Here is an 8,763-nt window from a genome sequence, read left to right as displayed (position 1 = left end):
AGAGTTCCTCACAGCTTTGCAATCCTTAGAGATTTCAAGAAAATTCTTAGAGCTGTGGCATTTTCTACAAATTTATACTGAAAGTTAAAACTAAATCCTGGTCATGATAAAACTTTTTCATATAGCATTTTAGTCCGTAAAAGATTTCCTGAGGCGAAAAACTGATAGGGGTGAAAAAGGAGGCTTAAGAGCTTCTTAAGCAGAGGTTGATATGGATGAAGGAGAAAGTGAGTAGAGCCATGGGAGAGCAGAGAAGTGAGAAAACAGGATATTTGCAGTTTATGTAATCTGGTTAATTAGCTTTTGTTTTGTGTTCATATTTTATTAGTCAGCATAATACTTAAGAGATATTTACTTTATCATAACTACAAACAACACAAACTCTCCCTGTCTCTCTCTATGACTGTGTGTTAATAGATATGTTAATATTTGAAATTAATGCAAGAACACACTTGTGAAAAACGTGCTATTTGTTTTTGTGACAAAAAGGTAATAAAATGACAGAGACAAATCAAGATATGGGGGAAATATGATGTTTATCTTGAACAAATTTTATATTTGTAAGTAAAGGTTTCTGATGATGCACTGAATTAGGAATGCACCAGATTCATGTCAGTGTATACTCCTCCCCACCTGCCCCACTGAACAAACAGCCTGTCTGTGCTTTTCTATACAACGAATGAGGGGCAGATGTAATTCTTGCCTTTGATGCATGTATGCTGTGTCTTCCTGTCCATCCTGGGCCCAGACACAGTGCATCTCTTTGTTGTGTTGTTGCTGGATCTAAAAGGGAATTTAGATGAGGGAACACTTCCTGATACAAATGAGTTTTTAGATGGCATGTAGGAGGAAAAGTTCAAAATAAGTAACTACCATTTCGGTTGGCTCTTCATGCTGGCAGCCATGTGGGGTGCCTCAATCATTGGGCACGAAGATCATTCACTCTCACCGTTTTGTTGCCATCCATATTTCTCCCCTTGCTGGCTGCTGGAGGGCTTGTTTTGGAGCTGACTTATAGTCAATCTCTTCTTCATCTAAAAACTCAATGTCAGACCCTGATTAGATGGTGCTGCTACATGTCACCTGGTTGAGCAGGTGACCCATGTACTAAAGGCTAGAGGCCTCAGTTTAAGCCCGCCCGTAATCATTTCCTGCGTAAATATTCAATTTTATTTATAAAGTGCCAAATCACAGCAACAGTTGCCTCAGAGTAATCAGCACTTGATATGGAAGATCTGATTGGTTAGAAATATAAAAAATCTCCCTACCTTCCTGCCTACTGTTTGCACTGTCATATTTATTTAAGGCAAAAAGGCCTCACATTCTGAAAAGTCTTCATCACCGACTAAATCTTCCTCTCGTCTGAAATTTGAGGATGGATCAAGAGATCAGTGGTTTGATGTCTGGCTCCACCTCTCCATGCATAAAAGTGTCCTTTGGGACTCAAACTGTACTGATACTAAGTTGTAAATGTTAAATAAAAGTGCTTCGCTACCAGTGTTGGTCACTTGAGAATAGTAATTAGTTACTAATTACTGAAAGTAATCCAGTTACTTTACTGATTACTTGTTTTCAAAAGTAATTAGTTATTTTATTACTTTTTAACAACATGATACACAACCTGAATAAATACTACTACTAATAATAATGATAATGATAAAACAATAGACCTTTCAACCCAATTTTTTCTGCATATTTCATGATCTAAACTGAATCAAATGAAAAAGTTTTTTTTAATTGTTTATTAGTTTTAATCTTTTAACTTTATGCATCAAGCAAAATTTAAATTATATGCAACAGCCTTTGACTGGAAGCAATTTGTTTAACATTTAAACCTATTTTCTGCATATTCCAGCACATAAAATGAAATAATGTTTTGTGTTTCCACTCACTCTTTCAAATAGATGCAAGTAAAACACAGCAAAAAATAAATATAATCAAAGATTCAGCAGCACTAAGTCCTGTCACTCTTAAGTCTATTTTCACCGTTTTAGCAGGAGTGGGGCCAGTGGAGGTTTGCCCAGTGCTGCAGCGGTCATGTTAGTGGGGGGATCCTCTATGAATTTCACATTCCAGTGGCAGTGTACTAGGTGCTTGCTCAAGTTTAATTTTTTCGCTGTAGAAAGACGTTTTCTTCCCACGCAGTGTACAGCGGATGCTAATGTTTATGTCACTTTTTACAGAACCAAACTTAAAGTGATGTCAGTACTTCCACGCTTTAAACCCTGCATGGTTGTACTCTTTCCGCACTCCATATTATCCATAGTTGATCTACACACGTCTGTTGCTGCCACGGATGTCGCACGCTCGTACGTCATTGTCATGAGACATTCTCACAAACAAAATCATGGTTTAGTAACAGTAATCTAATTACTTTTTATTGCAATAGTAATCCTTTACCATACCAAAAAAAAAAAAAATCAGATTATGCGTTACTGCCCATCTCTGTTCACTTCAGACACTACTACTGTTTGAATATATGTGTGTGACTGAGACTTGCTTTAAGAAAGCTTTTGAGTGCTTAAATTGAGTAGAAAGGCATCATATAGTACCAGTCCATTTACCGTTTTAAAATGTCTCAGGATCTCTGAGTAGATAGTCTTTTCGTCATCTTGGTCAGTAAGGAGCCACACATTCAAAGCTACATATTTGTTGTGTTCCACGTGCGATGGAGCATAAGAAAAAAATAATCAAATAAAACTGAAAGTAAAATGTGTGGGAATGTGGGAACAGGCAGGTGTAGGTGCTTGAATCGTAACAGTGTTGGAACATTGAGTGGGAAAAGCATGAGAAGAAAGAAAAAAACACCACACAACGGGCACATATATACAAACAAACAGAGTGAAGGGACACAGCATCTCCACAATTTCATGACCCACCGCATAAATAAAAGTGTAGGGGGTGTGAAGTAAGTGGAAACATGTTATTTTATACGTTCTTCAGAGAAAATGAGCCACACTAAGAAATCTGAGGTTGAAAATACGCGTAACATTGCACAGGCTCTCCTGTAATTACAGGATACAGATATTTTTTGTTAATTGATAGAACGCTTCTTTATCTTTCTTTATTTAATTTAAGTTTCTATTTCTAATAGATAAATAGACAGTTGAACACAAAGTTCCTGTTTTTTCACCATTGCTTTTTTTTTCTTTGGTGTAGTACAAATTGCAGTCTAGGAGGTTTTTATCAGTAGGAAGACCTGTAAAACTTACAACACTGTTAAAAGTTTAAAATTCACCTCACTTGCATTTTCTAAAGATGCTCAGTGGTTTCGACTGAAACCTTTGGCCCCCGTGCCTCATGTTTGGCATCCCTGCATTAAAGGATCCAGGTCTAACTGAACTGTCAAATCTGGAACGTGCATATTTGAGTCGTGTTAGTTTCATGATGTCCACACTCCAGAACTAACCTTCTGAACTGTTTCTGCAGTCTTACATTTGATCACATGGTCAGTTACATTTGATGAATTAATTGGCAATAAAGTTGCCATGCACCATAATGCCAATGGTTAGATGGAAAAACAAAAAAGAAAGTACATTTCCTTGAAACACTTCATAACCAGAGGTAATTAAACTATATTGACAGCAGGTGTGCTAGTAATAATAAATAATACAAGCTAAACACTTTATTATGTTAATATCATATAAGCCATATAAGATTAACTGCTAGAAACACAAGCATAGGAAATAAAAGTCAGCAAGCATATAAGTATCAGCAGAATTTAAATCAGCAGTAGGTGTGTGCTTTGACACATTTTGCAGGTTAAATATGGCTCCTAATTTATTCAGTAGAGATGCTCATTACAGAGTTCTCAAAGTACAACCTGCAGGCCAACAAACAGAGAAAGGAAATAACACTATTGTACTTGTCATTCATCCCCAGTTCGTCTCACATGGCATGATAAAGAGCACAGAGGATGAGCGTTTCTTTTGAATTTGAGCTTGCCTATTTCAGACATCAAAGCAGACTGAACCTTCCCAACTTTCCTGTTGTCTCTGTGTGAAATGCCGTCGCTCTAATGGTTAAAAGGAAACTGTGATTCAGTGCAGCGCTGGCAATTAACAAGCAAAAAGCACCATTTTGTGACAGAAACATTAAAAACACTAATTAAATGTGACTGATGTGTGTCATTTTCTTGTGGGTAGTTTGCTCATATGCCGGCTCACTAAATTGGTACTCTGTCATCAAAACTTTGAGAACCCCTGGGTTAGAGTATTCATAATTATACTATTTCAACACAGTGAATTCTGTGATTAGCTCTGTTAGTTTTCCATTCTTTCCATTACCAGTTAGACTGCATTTCTTCCCCTTTTTCTGACCAACCAGTCACGTTTCAGACTATTTGTCATACCTAGCAACATAACCAGCCATACCTCCTCACTTCACCACAGGTAAAGGCTTAATGCCCAGAAACGTTTCCTTTATAACTCTTAAGCTTAGAGTCTTGTTAAAAATTTTCAAGTGGTTAAGTTGCATCCACACAGAAGGTAATTTGCTCATCGCTTTGTTGCTGATGACTTGTCACCAGCTGTCATTCCAGGCTCTGGTTACCAAGGAAACCCTCATTTGCTAATCAAGGATATCCTGCGTTCTCACTGGATGATGATATGAAGTTGGTGCTAGTGATGATGTTCACACAGGTTTTGGTTGTTGTCATTGAATATAAATTGATATTTATTTGATAAATGCAATAGATAGATAATATTTTTTTTAATACTGCATGTTTAATGCTTATTTCGTTTTTATGTTAAAAAAAATAAAACAAAGATATTTATAATTCTGTTGCATAATGGACAAGAAATGGATTTGTATGTGCTCTGCAGTATTTTTTTCACAATGTATATTTATTTGATTTTCTAAACATTCAGATTGTTGTTACTTTTTAAAAAAATAAGATATGAGGATTGTAATTACTGAAAATGTCTTTTAATTGTATGAATATATTATTTAGAGCATCTTGTTAACTTAAGTGATGCAACAGCAATTATAAACACCACTTTACCATATTTAATTATTTATAACTTCTATATATTCTATGCTCTCAATATTGCTGCCTCCATAAGGATAGAATATGTTACAGGCTGATGGAGGCTTTACTGTCCGTACACAGTGCTTGACAAATTTATGAGACCACCACACAATGTTAGGTTTATACCCACTAAAAGTACTGGTAATTATGAAAATAATTCCTTATGTTTCTGCAATATTTAATCCCCCAGAATGAAAATGATATTTTGAAACTGGTAGATTAAATATTAAAATAATATTTGTAATGCTAAAATTTAATTATTTTTGTTATCTGTGAATTTTCAAACTTTCAGTTTTACAAAAAAAGGCAGAAAAAACTGTGAAGCACGTTATTATTAGTTTTGGATTAAGATGCCAAATTAGCATTACTTATTTGCTTAATCCTAAAAAAAAAAAAAAAAAGAAAGAAAAAGTTTCATCGCTCTACAAGTCGTCTCAGATTTGGGCATAAAAATCTGAAGAACACTTATTTTATTTTAAACTTTTAAAGGCTTAGTTGCTGATATTGTCACGGACCCGGCTCTGGTGAACTCGGGGGGGTCCGTGAGCAGGAGCAGCTTTCCCGTCGATGCTTGCGGCACAATTTTTTTGACCCTCCATTACAGAAGGGATATCGCCTTCGCCATCATCACCCCATTACACCTCAACCCACTCCTGCGGTTTCAGTCCGGTCAGCTGGCGACGGTCCGACAGCACTCATTACCGCAGTGAGTAAACCAGACTCTATTGTTTCAATAAATCCTGTCATTGAAAATCAAAACATAGATGAACAGCAGATTTCCATGCACACGGCCCCGCCTTCACGGAGGAGAAGGCGTCCTCGCAAGCATCTTTCAGCCTCGTCTACACTCACTCCTGTGCTTGTTGAAGACTCAGGACCAGCGGCTCTGGACGCCACAGTGAGTAAAATGGACTTTGCCGGTGTTGTAAATTCCCTCTCTGTGAACATGGAAATAGAGACTATAGCCGCTACGGCAATTAACAATGGAAAAACTGTAGAAGGTGTAACTGAACCCCCAGTGGAGATCTTTGGTCCACTGACAGACAAATGTGGTCTGAGTGCTAATTCTGGGGCAGAACTTTGCATAGACCAGGGGCGATTCTAGGATCAGAGCTTTGGGGGTGCTGAGCACCCAGAGAGCTGCCCAGCCAGGCAAGATAAACCTGTCTCTGTCAGTCCCTGCATCCTTAAATGTTGTCCCGAGTTCTCTCTGACTGTCACTTTGGTGCATTTAAACCCCTGTTCCTCCCTGTCCTCATCGTTTGTTGTATTCATCTCCATTATCAGTCATCATAATTTTACCATCTCTGTGTAAGTCTGCAAATTTCTTTATTAAATCATAAGATTCTTAAATTCATCAAGTCTCTCTGTGCCTGGGTCCTCGTCACAAAACATGACATCACTGTTTTGTACATTTTAACACAATTTAATCCCACATTTGTGAAAGAAAAGCAAAACACTTTTTTGAAAAGTCTGTAACAAAACCATCAAATCTGATCAAGGTTATTTAAATGCTGCTAAAGAAGAATGGATTGGAATAAAAAAAATACATATCCTAACCTTAATTACTGGGTGAGAATAATGAATGATGCTCATAGTGAGTAAGAAGTAAACTGAGTGCATTTTTTGGACAGAGATTCACATTTAATGTGTATGTATAATATAATACAGATACATAAAAACACTCCCGAAACAGAATAAATTGTTACAAATAAATTATTACATAATATTAATAAAAACTATAAAAATGGAGGCAACTTTGCCTGTGGTAGAATGTATACAATGTATGAAAACATCTTTACTGCAGATGCTAATTTTACTAATTTAATAATAATAATTTTGTGTTGTCAGATTTATGAGTTTCATGCTTTCACAGTGGTCCTTGGGAGAGCTTAACATTTTTATCAGGTGGTACACACTGTAAAAGGTTTGAGAAACACTGATAAGTGTCTGTGTGCTTTTGGAAAACATTTAAAGCTGCTGTACAGAATCTTTGAAACAAGCTTAAAACATTTTTAGAATATAAACAGAGCACTCTGCTTCTCTTTACAGCTCCTCACTCCACCAGGGCTGTTTGACACTTTCTGATAGTGTGCAAATGTGATGTACGTACTGTGGCAGTCATACAGACAACTGGACGGTCCAAAAGTTGGCCTACCTATTACTGGCTGAGGTTTTAGTAGAGTTGTGGCTGAACCACATAAAAATATATCATTAATTTTAATCTCCCCAATCAATTATAATGTTATGTTGGAATGTTGTTAAAGAGGGTCAAAATGTTTCAACCCAGTTTGTTTTGCAGATTCTGTATAACAGCTTTAATATAGGGAGGACACAACTTCCAGACTGTGTGAGTAAAATAAGTTGTGTTTTTTTTTTCTTTGCCAGTTTAACAGTTTCTGTTGTGCCTGTCTCTGTTCCCTGTCTGTTTTCTTACCTGGTTCTTCCTGACCTTGCCCTTTCTCCTCATGTTCCCCTCTTTCCTCTCTCCCTCTTTGGACTGACAATCATACACAAATAGATTGTATTCAATTAGATGAAAATTAAATTAATATGAAAAAATACTATTAAGACCACTAATAAAAAAGTCTTCTCTCAGTGTACTTTCAACCAAAAGGCAAATAACCAAACCACATGAACATCTAATAAAAGATATAAATATTGAAACACTGATCCAACATTATTCTTGATTGATGGATCATTTGATTTTACACTTTTACCTGAATGTGGCTCCTTTTTTTGAAAAAACTTCCTCATATCCATTATGAACCTGGCTGTCTCTCTGTACACACACACACACACACACACAACAGGAGTTATAAGGTTAATGGGCATTCAGTCAGTTAGCTAGTTAGTATCCATTTCAAACAGGACAGTGGTAACAACTTTAGGCTACGGAAAATTTAAAGTTTTAGATTTTTAAATAGGCTGTATACATTTCAATGGGAGCAACAGGACGGTGACATGTCGCTGAATTTACTACAGAGCAGGACGGATTGTAGGGTAGCAAACATTGTCGCAAAACACGTTTTCAACACTGCAGGTTACCTGGTGTAATGTTTTTCAGTTAAAAAGAAACATGGTCTGACTCCTACCTAACTATATTAAGAGTAACTGAAGGTTAAATGCAGCTAATATGTCCTGTTTTAAGCCAGGCACTCACACCTCCGCTCCGCTGCGTCTCAGCCACCATCGCTCTGGCAGCAAGAGCGCTAGAGCCAGAGTAGGGGAGAGGCGAGCTGGAACAAACCATTTTGGGACGGGGGAGGGGGGGTATCTATACTTTTGTTGTTAAAATGTTTCGTCTCAAACAAGTACATACTGTATGCTTTTTATATTTTTAGTAATGTGTCACACAAACAGCAAATATTGTCAAAAAAAGTAAGAAATCTTTGGGGGTGCTTTGATTCATTTTGGGGGTGCTGAAGCACCCCCAAAAATGGGCTAAAATCGCCCCTGGCATAGACAGTCCTAAAGTCGTTAGCTCAGAGTCGGTGGGGTCAGAAACTGTTTGCTTTACCTCCAAATACTCTGAAAACGTTCACTTTGAGACTGTGAGTCTGGAGCTAGGGAGCTCAGAGCATGCAGACCCTGCGCTGCAGCCGGAGGAGCAGCTCAGCGGGCGGGGGGAGCCCGCGCCGCAGCTGGAGGAGCAGCTCAGTGAGCGGGGGCTCAGAGAGCAGGAGGAGCCCGCGCCGCCAGCTGAGGAGCCCGGCGAGCCGGAGGGGCCCGAG

This window comes from Neolamprologus brichardi, chromosome 23 (assembly GCF_056152115.1).
Source record: "Neolamprologus brichardi isolate AB-2024 chromosome 23, ASM5615211v1, whole genome shotgun sequence".
Classification (NCBI taxonomy): Eukaryota; Metazoa; Chordata; class Actinopteri; order Cichliformes; family Cichlidae; genus Neolamprologus; species Neolamprologus brichardi.
This window is presented reverse-complemented; position numbering follows the sequence as displayed.